The sequence below is a fragment of the Lepidochelys kempii genome, chromosome 12 (genome assembly GCF_965140285.1).
Source record: "Lepidochelys kempii isolate rLepKem1 chromosome 12, rLepKem1.hap1, whole genome shotgun sequence".
NCBI classification, from domain to species: Eukaryota; Metazoa; Chordata; order Testudines; family Cheloniidae; genus Lepidochelys; species Lepidochelys kempii.
Genome location: NC_136391.1, coordinates 38,410,495 through 38,432,420, shown reverse-complemented (window position 1 = coordinate 38,432,420; position 21,926 = coordinate 38,410,495). Strand labels below are relative to the sequence as shown.

The 21,926-nt window shown below is 43.7% G+C and overlaps 1 long non-coding RNA gene across 1 annotated transcript; it reads right to left on the bottom strand.

The window, feature by feature from the left end:
- Window positions 1–1,346: 1,346 nt before the first annotated feature.
- Window positions 1,347–21,910, bottom strand: LOC140896557 (uncharacterized). The gene is made up of 3 exons (XR_012154574.1): window positions 20,982–21,910; window positions 18,301–18,366; window positions 1,347–1,991 (listed from the first exon to the last, which is right to left on the bottom strand). It is a non-coding gene; the product is annotated as an uncharacterized LOC140896557 (long non-coding RNA).
- Window positions 21,911–21,926: the final 16 nt, after the last annotated feature.

Below are 21,926 nucleotides of genomic sequence, written 5' to 3'. Positions count from 1 at the left end.
TATTTCACTCTCAAACTACACTACAATAGGCTAAGGTAAGTCACCTTGCGTTGACCTATTTGCGCACGTGTCTAAGCTGAAGTATGTCTCAGTGACACAGGAGAACCGCCTCTCCAATCGCATGGAGCCACGGTTGACCTACTGAGGTCAAAGCAATGCGAGTGTAGATACTGCATGACCTGCATGGACCCTGTCAATCCTTCAGCAGCTGTCCCACAATGCCCCATTCCCTGTGACACTGGTCACTATTTTAAACTCCACTGCCCGGGGGCTCACAGGGAGTGGAGACCATCCCTCTCCCCCTTTAAGACACTTAACATGTTTTTGAAATGCCTTTTCCTGATTGCCCACCTTGGTGAGCACACTTAGCAGCTCTCCTTTGTTGTGTGCAACTGCCCAACTGACCATGCTGGGTCCTTGCACTAGACACGCTCCTGCCTGGAGTAGACGAGAGATATTGATTGGATCTCCTGGGCCTGTGGGCAGCAGTGGCCATGCAAGCACAGCTAGGGACCAGATGTAGAAACACTGGCATCTATGAACAGGGGATGCAGGCAAAGAGGTATGACAGGGAGCAGCAGCAGTGTTCCGTGAAAGTGAAGGAACCGCGCTATGCATCCCTCAAGGCCAGCAAGGCCAACAATAGATCTGGTACTGAACCACAGACCTACTGCTTTTATAACGAGCTGCATACCATACTTGGCAGAGACCCCACCAGTACCACAGACCAACAAGGATACCTTGGAGGAGACAGAGACCCCTATTGTGAACAGTGAGGAGGACAATACAGGGCGGGGAGGGCAGGTGAGCTCAGCACTCAGATCCAGGCATGTGACCTTTCGCATCTGAAATTTCTGCAGCCACTGCTCATTGTCCCAAACCTGCATTATAATGGGATCCCACCAGTCAGTGCTTGCTTCCTGGGCCCAGAAGTGGCGCTTCACCATTTCCAGCTGCTGTGAATGCCACCAACAACCTTGAATTGTTTTCCATTATGTGTCCCAGTTCAGGGCAACTACACTGGTATTTCCCCTCACTGGTCCACCAAGAACACCCACTCTCAGGCTTCTGGCTCCCCTGGCCATCACCTCTCTTGGGTGGAGACATGTATTGCTCTCCCTTCTGACTGGATTATCTCCAGGCTGAGCAGGTTCCCTGCCATCGCTGTGTTATTCTCAGCAGAGACAGGCTGCCCAAGCAGGCCTGCTTGCTTTCTCTACAGAGACGGTTAATAGTGTGACTGCCCAGTTACAGTTACCACACAACTCTTTCTGTGCAAGCCCATTTTATTCTTAGGGTACAAGCACTGCAGAGAAAACATATTAAAAACAATAAAAGAACCTGCATGCATGCTAATAAGCTTACCAGAGATCACCCCAACCCCAACATGAGCTCTTGCAGGAGCCGTTCTTCAACACCCCACCCAATGGGTTTCCTTGTGGGCTCAAGTTCATCACAGCTTCAGCTCAGAACAGGCGCACACAGTCTTGTGGGGCCTCAATAGGCCCATTTCTTCCAACCTTTCCCTAAGGATTGGGGCCCTCTGCGGACCAGACATCCTGTCCATTTGCTTGATCAGGAAGAAGTCCTTCAGACTGTGTAAAGCCAGGCTACTGATCCATTAGTCGTTTCTTTGTTTGTTGGTCCCTGGAGAATCCAGTTTGAACTAGTATAAGCACACCTCTCCAGAGGGTGGCTTCAAAGGGGCTAATAACCAGAGAAATTTCATGAGCATCCTCCTCCTCTTAGAGGAGTTACATACAATTCCACACGAGCACATACACAATTGTATTTTTAATACAATGGATCAGAAAAGTATTAAACCTAATTCAATCAGGTTTAATTTAGTTCAGTAAAGTTTATCTTAATTCCATAGGGTTTGCCCAGGATGTTGCAGGAAACTGTCTGTCTGTCCGTCACACTATGTCCCTCAACAAACTGTCCTTCAATAAATTGTTGTGTCCTCTGGTGTTGTGGTACTTCTTGAAGGTCTGGAAAGACAGAATAATCAAGTGTCCCAGATTTGCATGGTTAATGAGGCTACTACAGCGCTTTGGAGGCTCCATACTTGTGTCAGAGGTGGGGGACACCGAAAAATGCTGCAAGGGTTTGTGGAATTAAAAAAAAAGGCATTAAAATTATGGGACTTGGATGGCATTATGGGATGGAGAAAGTTGCATGCTGGGAACTTGATCGCTGGCTCTCAGAGATGCCTGGCCAAGTCATTTCTATTCCACAACACATTATGAAAAGTTCCCAAAGGGCATTGCACCAGATGGCAGCTTGTGTCACTCTGGACTTTGCACCTCACTTTGCAACAATACAAGCACTCCTGGTCAGTATGTGCAGCACGAATGCAAGCGGCCAAATATACATGCACATGAGCGATGTATAAACTCTGGTAGCTGTACGCTACCGTAACTTGCATGGACCAAAGTTTGGAGTGCAGACATGGCCTTACTCTAAGCAGCAATTGAGTCTCGTAGGCCTCAGTCTTGCAAACATGCACATGCATAACTGTTTGCCCATGAGTAGCCCCCTTGATTTCAGGTACCAGAGAAATGTAAAAAAAATGGTGGGTCCTTAGCACCCACTGGCAGCTCCCCATCAGTGACTCCTCCTCCCCCCAGCCTCTCCCCCCTGCCATGGATCTGCTGTTCCACGGTGCGCAGGACGCACTGGGTATGCAGTGGGGAAGGGGGAGGAGCAAGGGTGGGGTGTGCTCAGGGCGGGGGCAGGAAGAGGCAGGGCAGGGGCGGGGTGGAAAGAGGCATAGCGGGGACGGGAAGAGGCAGGATGGAGGTGGGGTTTGGGGAAGGAGTGGAGTGGGGGAGCTCGGGTGGAGCCAGGGAGAGCACCCCCCCACCCCGGCACACTAGAAGGTCAGCACCTATGCCTATGAGGAAAGGTTAAAAAAACTGGGCATGTTTAGTTTTGAGAAAAGAAGACAGAGGGGGGACCTGAGAACAGTCTCCAAATACGTTAAGGGCTGTTATGCAGAGGCCAGGAATCAATAGTTCTCATGTCCACTGAAGGCAGAACAAGAAGTCATGGGCTTAATCTGCAGCAAGGGAGATGTAGGTTCGATATTAGGAAAAACGTTTTAACTGTAAGGGCTTGTCTACGCTGGCACTTTACAGCACTGCAACTTTCTCGCTCAGGGGTGTGAAAAAGCACCCCCCTGAGTGTTGCAAGTTTCAGTGCTTATAAAGTGCCCATGTAGACAGTGCCCCAGAGCTACAAGAGTGCTTTAAGGTTGCTAGTGAAGATGTGCCCTCTGAGTAGCTTAACTCTGGAATAGGCTTCCAAAGAAGGTTGTCAAATCTCCATCACTGGAGGTTTTTAAGAGCAGGTGGGACAAACCCCTGCCAGAGATGATCTAGGTTTATTTGATCCTGCCTCAGCACAAGGGGCGGGACTTGATGACTGCTCAAGGTCACCTTCCAGCCCAACATTTCTATGATCCTAAGATCTAAAATGTACCCAGCAAGTTTGAGCAGCCATTGCTTCTTTTCTTCTGATCATTGTTTTAAGTGTCTATTTCATTCACTTTAACTGTCTTTCTAACAGTAAAATATTGTGCCCTTAAAATAACTGCTCACGAGTAACTATTCCCTAAAGTGCTGAGTTTGAATCAACAATGTCTTGAGCACGAAGGGAGCACAGGGGAATCAGATCCCATGTTAATGAGGACACTGCTAACATATGCAGCTGTTTTATTCTATGTAGGCTCTTATATCACTATGGATTCTGAGGGACTTCCAGTCATGCATTAAGCAATATGACCAACATCTGTCATGTGTTGTTTGTTCTTTCATCCTCTTGCCGGGGCGGGAAGAATCATGTGCAGTGGAGTGTCTCGTTTAGGTATGGATTTATTTGCTTTTAGAGATATGTGAGAGAAGGCAATGTTAAAGAAAAAGCATTTGGAGCAGAAGATGGAGAGGATTGTGGTGGTCAGTTCCTGGGAGGGTTCGTTCCAGTCTGGGATGGCCCATAGGCCCTGGAGAAAGTTCTGTCTCTTGCACAGACCAGCTGTACTGTTATTCTGGAAAGTTTCATTGTGGTAGAGGAGCGATCTTAATCCAAGAGTTTTAGATGGTCTTTTAGGTGTCCTGGGTACAGGCCATGGAGCACCTTGAAGATAAGAATTGAGACCCTGAGCTTGATTCAGAATTCTATGGGAAGTTAGTATAGGGAGTTAAGGACGTGAGTCATGAGGTTACTTTTACCGGGCAATAGTGGTGAGGCCAATGAAGGAAATGCTAAACTCTTTGGATGCCCCTTGTTTCCACCAGCTTTTTACCCTGCTTACTTACAAAGAAACTGGTATGCTGAAGGCTTGAGACTTCAGTGCAGAAGACTGAGGGCTTGTCTATGCCGCCCCACAGTTTGGACTGCAGGGTTGTGAACAGCAATGTACTCCAAACTGCTTCCTGTAATTCCCCCGCATGGATGCTGCAGCCCAAACTAAAAGCTTGCTAGTTCACGTTAACATAATTCTCTTCAAACAGGACTACGTCAATCCAATCTCGAAGCAGCATCCACATGGGCGAGTTACAATGCAGCACTTTGGGGCACACTTCTGTTCACACCCCCAGAGTCTGAACTGGGGCAGTGTAGACACAACCTAAGCATCATGGTTACCCTTCCTTGTGCCAGCATCTAGCTTCCACTCCTGCTTGTTTGGAGTGCAACATCTTTGCCCTCACAATTGCATGCCAAGCAGGATCAAGGCCTGAGAGAAACAGCTGTGAACAATGAAATTTATATCATCCTTTGCCAGCTCTCTGTAGGAAAGTTGAAGACTCAGGATTACTTTAATAGGACTAATTGAGTAGGATTACTTTAACAGAACTAATTCAGTCTGTAATAATGATGGCAGATCACGTGCTCCCCCAGAGTTGCAGCTTGGCTTATACTGAGCATGTTCACACAGACTGAGCATGCTCAGTAACATCTGCTGAAGCCATTGCCCTCACTCTGCCCCAACATTATTGGCAGGTACAGGTCGTCTCTGCATGGCAGGGATCACACTGAACAAGAAAGCTCCACTCATGAGAATCACCTTAATGAGACATGGCTCACAGTAGGTTGTGCAAATATACTGAATGTAATTGTCGGTGCTGCTTGGTTTCACTGGGCTTTTCCCGGGTTCCTGGGTTTGGTTCCTTCTTGACTGAGGGAAAAAGAGTGTTGGCACCTCCCCAACATCACCCACTTATGGCATGGAAATGAGACTCAGAGTAAACTGTGCACATCTGTGACTCACCCTCTCTTCTCTTTCATGCATAATTAAATAGCCAATGATGTTGACTTTCAAATTATAACCACTGAGCATCTGAGTTAACACCTCGTTGATATCAATGGGGCAGTTCAGCCCTTGCAGAGCTATTGTTCCAGACTCTCCGCAGACTCATCTCTGTATCTGTTACACTCAGGCCAGGTCTACACTGCTGTCACGTTTCAAGTGTAGACAAGCCCTCAGTTCATTTATTTTGAGGTTTTCTTTGCGACCATAACAGCTTGAATCTTCTTTTCTGAATGAAAGCTGAGCTTGTGAGAAAAAGACAGTAGCTTCAGAGAGGTGCTGGTATGGTCTGTGGGTGGGCACCTGTTGTTTCCAAGTCCTGGTACATGAAGAAGAATATTCGTAACATTTCTTCCTCTCTCAGTCCAAAACCAAGTGGGACAATTCCAAACCAGTGGAATCCTAATTCGGGCACTATTTTCCTCTGACTAATATCATGGGTTTGGAGCTGGCCGGGGCTTACATAATGGCACTACCCTGTTGTATGTTGAAAGAAAGCAAATATTTAATTAATTGCATCAGCTTTGCCCGATGCAATCTGAAAAGTACACCCAGAAAAAGTGAAATTGACAGTGACGACAACAGATTTTCAGTTTTCCATGAAGAGAAAGAGTGTGTCTCCATTGCGCACAATTCAGGGACACAGCAGGCATTCAAACACTCATAACTGTGAGCATGCTTAAAGGCCTGATCTTGCCATCCTTTTGGAGGCAGAACTCTCATTGACTTCATGTGGCCTGTAGGCACCTTGATTCCAGGCTAGCGGCTAAGGGGTAGTGAAGCAATGTATTAACAGACAACCAGAGGTGAAAGTAAGCCGGTCTGGTGGTACATAGTCAACCATACCGGCAGGGGCCAGCTTCCCCAAGCCGGCAATTTAAAGGTCCCAGGGCTCCCGGCAGTGGCCAGAGCCCTAGGCCTTTTAAATCGCCGCCAGAGCCCCACTGCTGGAGCCCCGTGGTAGCGGTGGCGGTCCGGGGCTCTGGCGGCAATTTAGAGGGCCCAGGGCTCCGGAAGCTGCTACCACAGTGGAGCCCCGGGCCCTTTAAATCACTGCCAGAGCCCTGGGGTCACGGCGGCGGCCAGGAGCCTGGGACTCTCCCAGCCCCGGGCCCTTTAAATCGTTGCCCGAGCCCCGGGGCTCCCGGCCGCTACCGCTACCATGGGGTTCCGGCGGTGATTTAAAGAGCCCGGGGCTCCCAGCCACTGCTACCGCAGCCCCAGGCCCTTTAAATCTCGATTTAAAGGCCCTGGGGATTTAAAGGCCCCACCCCTTCCGGTTGAGGCCCCGCCCCCTTGCCCAGGACTTCGGCATACCAGTAAGTCCTTTAAATTACTTTCACCCCTGCAGACAACTCACCCTAAGCAGTAGGTTTTAGAAAGAAAAATACCACAGATAAATCAACTTCAGTAGAACACAAAAGCAAATGAGAGTAAAGGGCATAAAACCAACACCTTCAGCTTTGCATTCATGATGAGGAACCCTACAATAACAAATTGAAGTACATGTGCATGATGAACAAAAACCAGTTTCAGCAAGGAAAGACATTTCCTATTCAAAACCACATTTGTTATAAGTGAATTTGTAACAAGGTGATCTGCACCTTTAAGGGGGTGGGTCAATTCAGTCCTTTTCAGTGATCAGACCCAGCTGGGAAGGGGGAGGGTGTGTGTCAGGTGATCCCTGTAAAGAACAGAGGGCTATCAGCTGAGAGGAGTTGGGGAGGGGAAATGGGCTCCTGTACTAGGCCCTGATGCAGCTTTTGACACGGTCTCCCACAGTATTCTTGCCAGCAAGTTAAAGAAGTATGGGCTGGATGAATGGACTATAAGGTGGATAGAAAGCTGGCTAGATTGTCGGGCTAGTGATCAATAGTTGATCACTATCAACGGGTAGTGATCAATGGCTCCATGTCTAGTTGGCAGCCGGTATCAAGCGGAGTGCCCCAAGGGTCAGTCCTGGGGCTGGTTTTGTTCAATATCTTCATTAATGATCTGGAGGATGGTGTGAACTGCACCCTCAGCAAGTTTGCAGATGACACTAAACTGGGAGGAGAGGTAGATACGCTGGAGGGTAGGGATACGATACAGAGGGACCTAGACAAATTAGAGGATTGGGCCAAAAGAAATCTGATGAGGTTCAACAAGGACAAGGGCAGAGTCCTGCACTTACAACGGAAGAATCCCATGCACCGCTACAGGCTAGGGACCGAATGGCTCGACAGCAGTTCTGCAGTAAAGAACCTAGGGGTTACAGTGGACGAGAAGCTGGATATGAGTCAACAGTGTGCCCTTGTTGCCAAGAAGGCCAATGGCGCTTTGGGATGTATATGTAGGGGCACTGCCAGCAGATCAAGGGACATGATCCTTCCCCTCTATTCGACATTGGTGAGGCCTCATCTGGAGTACTGTGTCCAGTTTTGGGCCCCACACTACAAGAAGGCTGTGGAAAAACTGGAAAGCGTCCAGCAGAGGGCAACAAAAATGATTTGGGGACTGGAACACTTGACTTATGAGGAGAGGCTGAGGGAACTGGGATTGTTTAGTTTGCGGAAGAGAAGAATGAGGGGGGATTTGATAGCTGCTTTCAACTACCTGAAAGGGGGTTCCAAAGAGGATGGATCTAGACTGTTCTCAGTGGCAGCAGATGACAGAACAAGGAGTAATGGTCTCAAGTTGCAGTGGGGGAGGTTTAGGTTGGATATTAGGAAAAACTTTTTCACTAGGAGGATGGTGAAGCACTGGAATGCGTTACCTAGGGAGGGGGTGGAATCTCCTTCCTTTGAAGTTTTTAAGGTCAGGCTTGACAAAGCCCTGGCTGGGATGATTTAATTGGGGATTGGTCCTGCTTTGAGCAGAGGGTTGGACTAGATGACCTCCTGAGGTCCCTTCCAACCCTGATATTCTATGATTCTGTGACTGAAAGGAAGGGTGTTTTCTTTCAGCCTTGAGAGAGGCAAAGGGAAAAGTCCCTGGGATCTATAACCTGTGGTGGGCAGAAGAACAATTTCGGTTTTGATGGTTTTGCCAAAGTTTTATGTTTAGAAGAATAAAATTGTGCCTGGAAGGAAATTTGAGCATGGGAGTGTATCCTTCCTGGGAAGGTCAAGGGATCCGACCTGAGTGGGGGAAACTGAGGCATTAGTTAGCCTGAAGCCAGACTGAGTAGGAGGTGCTTCAACAGATTTTAAAAAGAACATTAAAAAACGCTTCACGTTTACTTTTAGTGAATTAAAAAATATTTTTTTTAGGTCTGAAAGTTCATAATTCCTCACTTCCATTTTCCTGTGATGAATTTCTATGCTTCAAAATATATAAACCAAATTTTTCTCTCACTTGCACTCGGTGGATGTCAGTGAAGATACTACAAATTTACACTCGGGTAAATAAGAGCAGATTTTGGCCGTTCCTATTACATCTGCATTGTCATAGGTAAGCTATTGGCCTGACCTAGCATACAGTTCCTCAGTGTTTACGGGGAAAAATGGGCATTGAACAAATATTACTGAGCCCAAGCATTCAAAAATTGTGAGTCAGCCCCTAAAAATCAAGAGCTGGTTACCAGTACATTATGAGTACTTTTCATCTGCCTTTTGTTTTTGAGTCGCGGGCAGGGGGTGGTCATATTTTCCAAGCTTTATTTTACAACCATAAAGGCTAGAAACTTACTTTCTATTTAAATTAATGCTGAGATTTTCATGTAGTCCCCTGACTTCGAGCGGGGAGGGAGCTTTAAAGAGAACCCCAAATCTTGTGAGACTAATCATAAAATAATGAGTGGACAGTACTAATTGAAGCAATTGTTTTGTGGGATTAAAACTGCATGGAGTTTGCAAACAAACATAAGAAAAAGTAGGTCAGATGTGTGTTTATTATTTTTGCTAATATTCCTTTTTGTAGAGAAAGTTTGTTTAAATTATTAATAGTAAGAGTCCTTATGTAGCATTTTCCATCTTCAAAGTGCTTTGAAGACATTAATTAATCTAACTCATTAATTGGGAAAGAGATTAAAATATGGTATTGGAATGAGAAGCCTCTGAAAAGACAGATCAGCAAATATTTTTAAACCCACTTGCTAAACTAGACTCACTGCAGGAAGCATAAATTGGAAACTCTGGTGCACTTAACCAAAGCCATATTTGGCTGAAGCCAAAAATAAGCTTGCTTTGGCTCCAAAGCTTTGTTGACCAGGTCTTGCAGCCAAGGACATTTTGGGGGGCAGCTCTAAGCTTAGAAGTAGATACTAACATATAGGATTTTGCAAAACATCCAAACTGCACGGCCATTTGTGTTATACAGCCATACAAAATGCCAGATCTACCTCAATGGAGCTATGTTCAATGGACTTCAGTGGAATTATGTTGATTTTTCAGTAGCTGAGGATCTGACCTGAACCATGCCAGTCATTGGCTCTCTGACCTATTGGTTAGGTCCTATTGTGGGGAAAAAGTTACATTAGATGAAGACTGACACTTTAGTTTATTTGGTATTTTAGTTTCACACATCGACAAATTGAGGGGGCAGTACAGTGTGGTAGAACTCAGGGACTATTGTCTCCTACATAGGTCCTCTTCATTCTTCCTCTAATTAGACTCTAACATACAGCAACATAGGGAGGATTGAGGGCTAAGATCAAAATAAAGCAACACACATTTGACCTCACAATTTAATCAACATCTTACAGTTGCTACCAATTCATAAATGACTCTATTTTACCCTGAGGAACTTTCCTCAGAAAATAACTTTCCTCTTCCTTAAACACAGTTATAAATACATTCTTCCTGAAACTCTCCCTACAATACGCACATAACCATGTAATTTCTGTAAGCACTTGTTTGAGAACTATGAAAGGTGCCATCAGGCATTTAGGGGGTTCAGTTTCTAATAGCTTCACTTTATCCAGGCCTGGTTGCTACTTTATAACATTATGAATAGCCATTACCAAGTGAAACGCTTGCCCAAGATTGCATACCTAGCCTGAATGAAACCCTGCTCCAGAAGCTACTTGTTGTATCAGTACCACCAGAGAGATTCCGAAGCCAAGTGCCATGTCATAATATTGAGCATTGTGAGGGGGAAATGAAGAAATGAAAGGAAGGGATTTACATACAGTCATGTCATATAAAGCAATAGAGTTCTTGGAAAAAATATGTGAAAGAATACAAATAGGGAATAGGTTTCAGAGTAACAGCCGTGTTAGTCTGTATTCGCAAAAAGAAAAGGAGGACTTGTGGCACCTTAGAGACTAACCAATTTATTAGTCTCTAATAAAAAACTCTAATAAATTGGTTAGTCTCTAAGGTGCCACAAGTCCTCCTTTTCTTTTTGCAAATAGGGAATAGAATGTTTGTGCTTTTATTCCTAAAAATACAGGATGGAAAAATCCTAAATCTGTCCCCAAATGAAAACAGTACTGCCTGGCTGATACAGTGGTTGAACTGTCATGAAAAGGACAGTGAGGGAGATTTCCTTGATTCTGGGAAAGTTCATCCTTGTCCCTAGATACTACAAAACTACTCCTCTCCTGGGATGTCTTATCGAGATAATTCTAAAGAACAAATTCATAGCCTTTGAAATGCATCAGATTGCACTGCATGGCATGTTGTATTAAAATATTTTCTCCATCTGTTCTCCTGCAAGGGCTTTATATCTCCCCTGCCCCAGCTGCCTTCTCTAAATTGCTCAGCTTGAGTAACAAGCAATTGTCATGTTTGTGATTTTTATAAAAACAAAATTAAGATCAATTTAACACCACAAAAGTAATAGAACATGAAGATTTTTGAAGCAATTGTAATATTTATGAATAAGAAACCTTTCCTTCCATATGACAAGAATGATTTCTCCAAATCTGCAGTGTTTGCAGAGCCAGACAAAAAAAGAGGCATGAAAAGCACATGCAGAATAATCATCAACTAGCCCTGCCCCCCCCAAATTTTTTTTTACAACCAATGAGGAAGCCAGACCAGGGAGCTGTTGAAATTTAACTGTTTGTTCGGGGTGGTTGTCTCTTTTCCCCCTAAAGAAAGGTGTGTACCATGCAGTTAGAATGGCTTATAAAAAGGATCGGAGATCACTTGGTTATCTTAAAGCTGTACTTGCATAGCTTTTTATCTCTGCTTTGTGTTGATAGGTTGCCAGGCTCTTGAAAGCTGTTTTGGCTGTAAGTCTGACCAAGGTGCCAGGATTGTACTAATGAACAGCATAAAGGTAATTAGTCTGGCACATTTATGCAAGCAGCTGAAAACTATTCGGGGGCAGCGATTGGTGCCAGCAAGACCCTGCAGCATGGTCACCTGCACTCAGATAAACAGGAATGCTGCATGTGAGTATATTTCATTTTGATTAAAATAGTGCCCTGAACACCTGTATGAGTTAGCAACAGTGAGGGCTATCAAAGAGGGGCACAGACAATAAGAATAATAAGTTTTGCTCTCACTGTCTTTCTAATACAGCAGTAGAGACCAACACAGGGAACTTGAGACCTTGAAAAGAGATTGCAAAAAAACAAAAGTAGAATTTCAAAAGATAACAGAATGAGAGAAACTGGAGATGGAAAAGCCTGATGATATCTAGACTATTTCCTTGACTCCTGGTTGTGTGAGATTAAAACATCATTCTTCAGTATTTGTGCAGTGAGAGCCAATGGGTGTCATTGGTCTGGTTATGATTCTAAATTGTAACCATGCACAGGGTGCAAAAGCAGTATTTTTTCTATCTGATGCTCTGACTGATTTCCATGAAAGCCATATTTGTAAATGTAACTGAAACCACTTTTAGGGCCTGATCCAAAGCCCATCAAAGTAAATGGAAAGATTCCCATTGACTTCAAAGAGCTCTGGATCAGGCTTATACAGATTAAACACTGAAATTATTAATTTGATAGAAATACACAAAGCCCCCAAATGGGCTGTATAGAAGATCCACATTAAATTCCTTACTAAAATGCAAAATAAGATTGGGTGACACAAGGGGTTTAGTGGTATACAATACTATTAACATATCTACAAATGACTTGCGGCTGGGCTCCTCATGAGGTAGGCACGTCTAATCACTTGTATGCAGATCATGTCACAGGGTAATAACAAATAATAAAACCCTACACATAGAAAGTGCATTTCATCCAGAATACTTTTTTCATTTCTGTAAATGTATTAGTTTTGTTGAGTTTTCTCAAAAAGTGCAATTTTGGCCCTGTTTGAATATAGAGAAAGGTGATACTTTGTTCAATTGAATCATCAAACAGTACTCTTTATATTCACCTGCGTAATGACCAAACAGCCTTATTTTACCTGGGTGGCAGAAAACAAAGCAGAATGCAGACTTTAATAGTTCCTCATTCATAAATGCATTTTGGCAGGTAACACCACAAAATAAGAAAAGGAGTACTAGTGGCACCTTAGAGACTAACCAATTTATTTGAGCATGAGCTCATTGGTTAGTCTCTAAGGTGCCACTAGTACTCCTTTTCTTTTAGCGAATACAGACTAACACGGCTGCTACTCTGAAACCACAAAATAAATATTCTGCCATTGATTGCTTGGCATTTCAATAAGCCGGTTATTGTGAGATTGGTCTCCAAATGCAGTGATGCATTATTGTATTGTATAAATCTTCCAGAGCATGGAATCCTTATGTAACATACAACATGCAAGACTCTTTGTCACTCAGCAATTCCATATTAATTCATAATATAATTTTACAAGGATGTAAAGTGCCATGTTACCCTAATGAATTTGAATTAATTTCAGCCAATTCCTTGCTTTGTCCTCCACAGAACAGAAAATGTAAAGTTGGTTCATTGTGTTCTGAAAACTTCAGTGAATAAAGCTGCACTAAATCCTCTCAGAACAGACAGAATAAGTCACTCAACAAGTGGCACAACTTGTAACTATAGGTCTTTCACCAGCATTGAAAAACGTCTTTTACTTTTTAATCTGGAAAAAATGCATACTTTCTCTCTCCAGAGCCTAGCTTAGCGCCAGACCTTGTTAATGTAGAAAAAGATCCACAAAAAAATCTAGTAATTTATTTCTAGTGCACAGTTTGAATTAGTCAGATGACAGTATTTTTCCCTTTTCTGACTTTTTTAGATGTTTTCTTAGCACAAGATGACAGTCTGTTTAAAAGTTTTGTACTTGCTACCCTGCTAGTTTTATTTCTACTGTATTGCAGGACTGTTCAGGAAGCTTGACTTATTCCATTTAAAAACATATATTAAAAAAAAGATTAAGGCATTGTTCATTTGTTTGAAGAAGAGTGATGGTGTGTTCATTTTAAAATCAGAAAGATCAGACCTTATCAATTATTAGGTCTTCAAAGAGTTTAAGTGAATTGATTTACTATATGTAGCATGTTCCGAAGTATGTGTTAGCCCTGGTCTACAGTAAGGGCGGGGATCGATCTAAGTTACGTAACTTCAGCTATGTGAATAACGTAGCTGAAGTCGACATACTTAGATCAACTTACCCTGGTGTCTTCACTGCGGTGAGTCGACTGCTGCCGCTCCCCCATCGACTCCGCTTGCACCTCTCACGGAGCTAGAGTACAGGAGTCGATGGGAGAGTGCTCGGGGGTCGATTTATCACGTCTAGACTAGGTGAATTCAGGTATTGGCCACTGTACGGGGTGGAGGGCAGTGTTTGAGTAGGTGCTGCGGCTGGAGGAGAAAGCTCAGCTGATGGCACTGTATTGTGTTTTTGTAATTGGCAGGGCACCCAGAGCTTGTGAGCAGGTGCTTTTTATTTCTTCTCAGTCAAAATAAATTAACAAATAAACTTCTTTACTAGTCACCTATGAAGACATGTTGAATGACCCATGCTAGTGTTAGTCCAAGCTCCAAAACCTCCCCAAGTTTTTGAGCCTGCTTGATAAAGAGTGGAAGATTTCAGTAACAGTGTATCTGTAGTGAAGATTAAGTCCATATTAGCTTTACCCTGCCAGCTGGAATTACCTGCTTTTTATCAGGTTCCTATCTTAACCACACACTTCGGAAGCAAAGAGAAGCTCAACCTTTAACAATCCGCTGCTGCTTTCCTAACAAGCTTACAGAACTCGTTACATACCATTTGATAAAAGTAAAGGCATTAGACTGTTTACATCAATAAACTGGCCTGCAACATAATCCAAAACTGACATAAACTCAACAAAACTTTTCAACACATTGTCGGGACGGAACATAGCCAAGTAATCAATGCTATCACCCAGCAAATCTAGACATTTATGAGCCATAAAAAGAGATCAACCCATTCTGGACTTCTCTGTTAACATTCAATCCAAGTGGTTGAAGCAAAGCCACCATTTCTTTGGTTTCTTTATGTTGTTTTGGTTATATGTTTATTTGTGGATCCCCCCATTTGGAAGGTGTTGCCATGGAAAGTACACCACCAGCTCAGCATTAGCATTTTTTTTCCCCCTCAAGCTGGGCGTGGTTCTCAAAATGTTTAGTTTGCCAAATGTTTGGTACCCTGTCCCCACTGTTTTGATTCAGAGTTGCGTACAGTGTGTTCTAGGGATTCCCCATGGAAACAAACCAAGATTGTCCACTAAAAAGCAATTTTAAAAGATCAGTTGAATAAAGAAAGTTGACCACCCATAAACCTGAGAACCAACTGGAATTGTCGTTTTAACCCTCTCACTCCTCTGAAATACAGGGGGATTAATTTTAATATTCTTTCTTCTAATTTCATACCCAAATTCTTATTGATTTTCTTCTTCACAGGAGTATCTAAGGAAACTGTAGATAAGTGCAAGTTATTTTGTCTCTGCCAAAAGCAAATTCTGATATATCATTGAAAAGATGTAGGGCCCAATTCTAATCACAGTTACAGCAGTATAAATCTGGAGTAAATCCAGTTATTTAAGGATTTACACTGCACTACTTGTGATTAGAATCAGGCTTTCAAATTCTTTTCTGTGAAGTTTGTATAAGTTATAATAACTGTCTGGCAGCACACATGGCTCTGGGCAGTTCAAACTTCAACATAAATAACAAGAGTGTTTCAACTTTTCCGCTTTCAATTTGTCAAACTAGAACCCATTAGATCTTACCAATGATTGATTCTCGATCCTAAAGTCTGAATAATATAATACACCAGTCTCAATACCTACCCTAAATATTGCAGCCCACCTCTTTAGTAAATTCTGAAGATACTAAACGTCTGTGAGAAGCTTTCCCTAAGGCTTTTGATTCTGACATCAGCACCAAATGTATTTTTCAAGAGTGATTTCAAAGAGCTCTGGTAAAATCCCTGCAACTGCAACTAATTACAATTCAAAGACATTTGAAGCCATTCAGGTAGTCTTAATCTATCAATCTCAAACAGCAAAGGTGAAAAAAATCTAGGACATGATGATGCCAGAGAGTAAAGATGCTTATATAACAGAGTAAATTTAAATCAAATATCACTGCACTTGTTCAGAGGGTATAACATATATAGGAGATTTGTTCTGTTGCATTTAGATCTTTTCTGGGTCTACAATATTCATCATTATTCCTACACCAACATAGTACTGTAGGTACTTAACAGACAGATGGTAGACAGGACCCTACCTCAAGGAGGAGGGTTGGGGCCTACATTAGACATGACAAAGAGGTAACAAACAAAGCAAAGAGTGGAGGGAAAGGACAGAATAAACGGAACATGGCAATTATGGAGTGATCCATCCTGTCATCCTCTCCCAGTTTCTGGCATTCAGAGGTTTAGGGACACCCAAAGCATGTCACTGCATCCCTGACCATCTTGGCTAATAGCCATCAATGAACCTATCTTCCATTAAATTATCTAATTCTTTTTTGAACCCAGTTATGCTTTTGGCCTTCACAATATCCCCTGGCAACGAGTTCTACAGGTTGACTGCATTGTGTGAAGAAATACTTCCTTTTGTTTGTTTTAAACCTTTTGGCTATTAATTTAATTGCTCTGGTTCTCGTGTTATGTGAAGGGATAAATAACACTTCCTGATTCACATTCTCTACACCACTAATGATTTATATATTCCCTTAGTCGTCTCACTTCTAAACTGAGCAGTCCCAGTCCTTTTAATCTCTTCTCACTGAGTCATTCTGTTGAATTTAGTGTCCCCTTTTAGTTACATTAGAATAAAACTTCTAAGACAATTGACAAATAATTAAAACAATGTATCTTGGGCCAGCTTCTAATCTGCTGCACCTATATCATCAGCCCCTTCAAGTGGATAGAGTTGCAAGGGCATAGCTGAGGGCAGAATGGTGCCCCTTCATAGCCTTCTAAAGCCTATATACCATCCATAGACACAACTGGTAATTAATAGACATCTGAGGATTTTTAAATCTATGTTTTCATTTGAGCAGTATGTATTCCCATGTGGGACATAACATTTAAAAAATTGCAGCAAATACATTTATTTATTCTGATTAATTTGTACTGTTTGCAGTATATTAGTGCCCACAGTCCCCAATAAGAAAAGGAGTACTTGTGGCACCTTAGAGACTAACCAATTTATTTGAGCAGTCCAGTGGCAGAGCCAGGAATAGAACCCAGATCTAGACTTGGACTCACTTCGACAGGTTTCAGAGTAGCAGCCGTGTTAGTCTGTATTCACAAAAAGAAAAGGAGTACTTGTGGCACCTTGGAGACTAACACATTTATTTGAGCATAAGCTTTCGTGAGCTACAGTTCACTTCATCGGATGCATCACGAAAGCTTATGCTCAAATAAATTGGTTAGTCTCTAAGGTGCCACAAGTACTCCTTTTCTTTTTGCAAATACAGACTAACATGGCTGTTACTCTGAAACCAGTCCCCAATAAGGGTCAATTCGGGCCCACTTGGTTAGGTATGTACACACACATACTAAGATTCAGTCATGCCCTGAAGGTATTTTAAAAAATGCAGTACAACAGGTACCAGTTTGGCAAGTTTGGTACAGCATTTCACATACCTTTCAGAAAGAGATTAAGTTGCCTTTTTGCTGAACCCTGAAGCTAAATCTGTTGCTGAGTGTTGCTACCTGCCTTCTGAGTGAAGGGACCTGGGGCACTGTGAGCATATCACACCTGAGTTCTATTCTGTTCATGGGCTCTCTCTGCTTCTGGGTGCAATTCTAGGTGCTAGTCACAACCAGTGTTACCAACAATAGCCTGGGACCTGGTTACTTGAGAAATTGCTTCTGCCTTTTATGTTTCTTAATTTTTGTGACTATCTGATACAGCATTTTTGGAGTTGGTTCTTGGGATAGAACTCTCTAGGTCTGGTAACAGGGCAGTCTCATCAGAAGGACTCAAGGCTCAACCCTGCAAAAAGCTGAGCACTGCGATCAAGCAAAGCGTTTAACCATATGGGGTATCTTTACACGGGGCTAAAAAACCCACAGCTGGCCCGGGTCAGCTGATTCCGGCACATGTGGCTTGGGCTCCTAGGGCTAAAAAACTGCCATGTAGATGTTCAGGCTCGGGCTCCAGCCCACACCCAAATGTCTACACAGCAATTTTTAGCCCTGCAGCCCAAGACCCTAATATAGATCAGGCAACAGCAACCGCCGACATTTTAAACCATTTTATGTAGACCTGCTCTGAGCAGCGTTAAATGACACTGTCATGGTTACAGGTCTGGCTGCACCTCTGTCCCCTTTGTGGCCTCTCTGAGGTCTTGTCTACACTTAAAACACTACAGCGGTACAGCTACACTGCTTCAGTGCAGACACTACTTACGCTGAGGGGAGGGGTTCTCCATTGGCCTATGTAATCCACCTCCCCAAAAGGTAGTAGCTAGGTTGATGGAAGAATTCTTCCATCAACCTAGCTCTGTCTTACTTACTTAGGTTGGCTTAACAATGCCACTCAGGGGTGTGGATTTTTCACATCCCAGACTGACGTAGTTAAACCAACATAATTTTTAGTGTAAACTAGGCCTGAGCATACCCCCTCCTGGTATTGAGCTTCATACCTTTACTTATTCCGGAGTGGAATCCCACGATTCCCCTACTCCTAGGCTGGGCCCTGAGTTACAGTACCTTATGCATCAATTGTTGTTATCCAGCAGATCCAAGTGAATTCAGGCACCAATGCTTCAGGAGTCTCTGACAGTGACAAAACAGCCTTCTTAACAAAGTATTGTTTATTTTGCATTAGAAACAAAGCATTTAGAGAAAAAGGTTTTTTTAAAACAACAGTCTATGTACATACCTGCCTTACCTAAAGTCTTACCTACCCTGATGATAACCTTTGCAGGCCTAATTTCTAGGGCTGTCAAGTGATTAAAAAAATTAATCGCGATTAATCGCAACGTTAAACAATAATAGAATACCATCTATTTTAAATATTTTTGGATGTTTTCTACATTTTCAAATATATTGATTTCAATTATAACACAGAATACAAAGTATACAGTGCTCACTTTATATTTATTTTTGATTACAAATATTTGCACTATAAAAAACAAAAGATATAGTATTTTTCTGTTCACCTAATAACAGTACTGTAGTGCAAACTCTTTATTGTGAAAGTTGAACTTACAAATGTAGAATTATGTACAAAAATATAACTGCATTCAAAAATAAAACAATGTAAAACTTCAGAGCCAACAAGTCCATTCAGTCCTATTTCTTCTTCAGCCAATCGCTCAGACAAACAAGTTTGTTTACATTTGCAGGAGATAATGCTGCCCGCTTCTTGTTCACAACGTCACCTGAAAGCAAGAACAGGTGTTCTCATGGCACTTTTGTAGCTGGTGTCACAAGATATTTATATGCCAGATGTGCTAAGGATTCATATGTCCCTTCATGCTTCAACCACCATTCCAGAAGACATGCGTCCATGCTGATGATGAGTTCTGTTCAATAACAATCGAAAGCAGTGCGGACCAACGCATGTTCATTTTCGTCATCTGAGTCAGATGCCACCAGGAGGTTGATCTTCTTTTTTGGTGGTTCAGGTTCTGTAGTTTCCACATCTGAGTGTTGCTCTTCTAAGACTTCTGAAAGCATGCTCCACACCTCATCCCTCTCAGATTTTGGAGGGCACTTCAGATTCTTAAACCTTGGATTGAGTGCTGTAGCTATCTTTAGAAATCTCACATTGGTACCTTCTTTGTGTTTTGTCAAGTCTGCAGTGAAAGCGTTCTTAAATTGAACAGGTGCTAAGTCATCATCCAAGACTACTATAACATGAAATATATGGCAGAATGCAGGTAAAACAGAGCCAGAGACATACAATTCTCCCCCAAGGAGTTCAGTCCAAATTTAATTAACATATTATTTTTTTAACAAGCGTCATCTGCATGGAAGCACGTCCTCTGGAATGGTGGCCAAAGCATGAAGGGGTGTACAAATGTTTAGCATATCTGGCAAGTAAATACCTTGCAGTGCCGGCTACAAAAGTCCCATGCAAACGCTTGTTATCACTTTATGGTGACATTGTAAATAAGAAGTGGGCAGCATTATCTCCTGTAAATGTAAACAAAATTGTTTGTCTTAGCGATTGGCTGAACAAGAAGTAGGACTGAGTGGACTTATAGGCTCTAAAGTTTTGCATTGTTTTGAGTGCAGTTATGTAACAAAAAAAATCTACATTTGTAAGTTGTACTTTCACGATAAAGAGATTGCGCTACAGTACTTGTATGAGGCGAATTAAAAAATACTTTTTCTTTTGTTTATCATGTTTACAGTGCAAATATTAGTAACCAAAAATAATGATATAAAGTGAGCGGTGCACACTTCGTATTCTGTGCTGTAATTGAAATCAATATATTTGAAAATGTAGAAAAACATCCAAAAATATTTTTTAAATTTCAATTGGTAGTCTATTATTTAACAGTTCGATTAATTGCGATTAATTTTTTTTAGTTAATTGCTTGAGTTAACTGCAATTAATCGACAGCCCTACTAATTTCTGCAAATACCCCAGTGTAGTCCCTGTTCCTGGTTCCTGCAGCCTGGTTGCTCCCAAACTACACCTTTCTGGCTTATTTTGAGCCATCTTTTTCCTTCCTGCTTGTCTTTCCTTACAGCTCCCTACTAAACTATATCAATATACTCACATAGTAAATACCCGCAATCAACATACAGCAGTGCTTCTCAACCAGGGGTCCGGGGCCCCCTGGGGGGCCATGAGCAGGTTTCAGGGGGGCCACCAAGCAGGACCAGCATTAGACTCGCTCTGCCCCAGGGTAGAAAGTTGAAGCCCCACCGCATGCTGCTGAAGCCTAGGGCCCTGAGCCCCACCACTGAGGGCTGAAGCCAAAGCCTGAGCAATGTAGCTTTGTGGGGGCCCCTGTGGCATGGGGCCCCAGTCAATTGCCCTGCTTGCTATCCCCTAACGCCTTCCCTGGCTTTTATATGCAGAAAACCAGTTATTGTGGCACAGGTGGGCCGTGGAGTTTCTATAGCATGTTGGGGGGGGAGGGAGGGGGCATCGACTCAAAGAAAAAAGTTGAGAACCCCTGACATACAGCACTCATACATGTTTACAGAGCAGCACCTATTCCACCACAGACACCATGATTAAAGCGCCTGCGCCCTGGCTACACTAGTGCTAATATAACAGAGATTTTAAGAACAAATGAATCACATTCTCTATGACTTAGTTTCTGCTCTGATAACAGGGAGTTATGAGGATTAATTCATTCACATCAGTAAGGCACCCGGAGATCTAAAGCTGGAGGAGTGGGGCACAGCAAGGCTGCTACCTGCCCTACCGTTTGCAGGACTGTCCAGACTTTCTCGTCTTGTGACATGCACGGAAGCATCTCAACTATTGAAGCAAGACTGCGCTGCGGTGGGATGTGACCTGCCACAACATTATCGTTCTGGGGGACGATGCAGCAATGTGCAAAACCTCTATTTCAGAGTCAGACTGTAGGACAGACAGAGGGAAAGTCAAAGGGAGGGACAACAGGACAGGAGTAGGCATGGCGAGAATCAAAGGCACAGACAGATGGAGGAACATGCAATGAAACTCTACGGGCCAGTGACATACAGACAGGAAGCCAGAGACAGACAGACAGGGGGTACAGATAATCTACCAGCAGGGACAGACAGAGGGGGGGACAGACAGACGGAGGGTCTAGGGGCAGGACGGACAGACAGGGGGGCAGACAGACGGAGGGTCTCGGGGCAGGACAGACATACGGAGGGACGGACAGATGGAGGGTCTAGGGGCAGGATGGACAGACGGAGGGTCTGGGGCAGGACAGACGGGGGGACAGACAGACAGACGGAGGGTCTCCGCCAGGACGGACAGATGGGGGGACAGACAGACAGAGGGTCTGGGGCAGGGGGGACAGACAGGGCGACGGACACACGGAGGGTCTCGGTGCAGGACAGACAGACGGGGGGATGGACAGATGGAGGGTCTAGGGGCAGGATGGACAGACGGAGGGTCTCGGGGCAGGACGGACAGACGGGGGGACAGACAGACGGAGGGTCTCGGGGCAGGACGGACAGACGGGGGGACAGACAGACGGAGGGTCTCGGGACAAGGCCAGATAGACCGGGCACAGACAATGAGAGTGCACGGGCCAGGCCAGACAGACAGACGGACAATCTACCGGCAGGACAAGCCAAGGCGGAGAGGCAGAGAGGGGATAAGGCCAGAGGGGCGCCGAGCTCCCACCCAGGGCCCCGGGGCTGCCAGCTCCGCC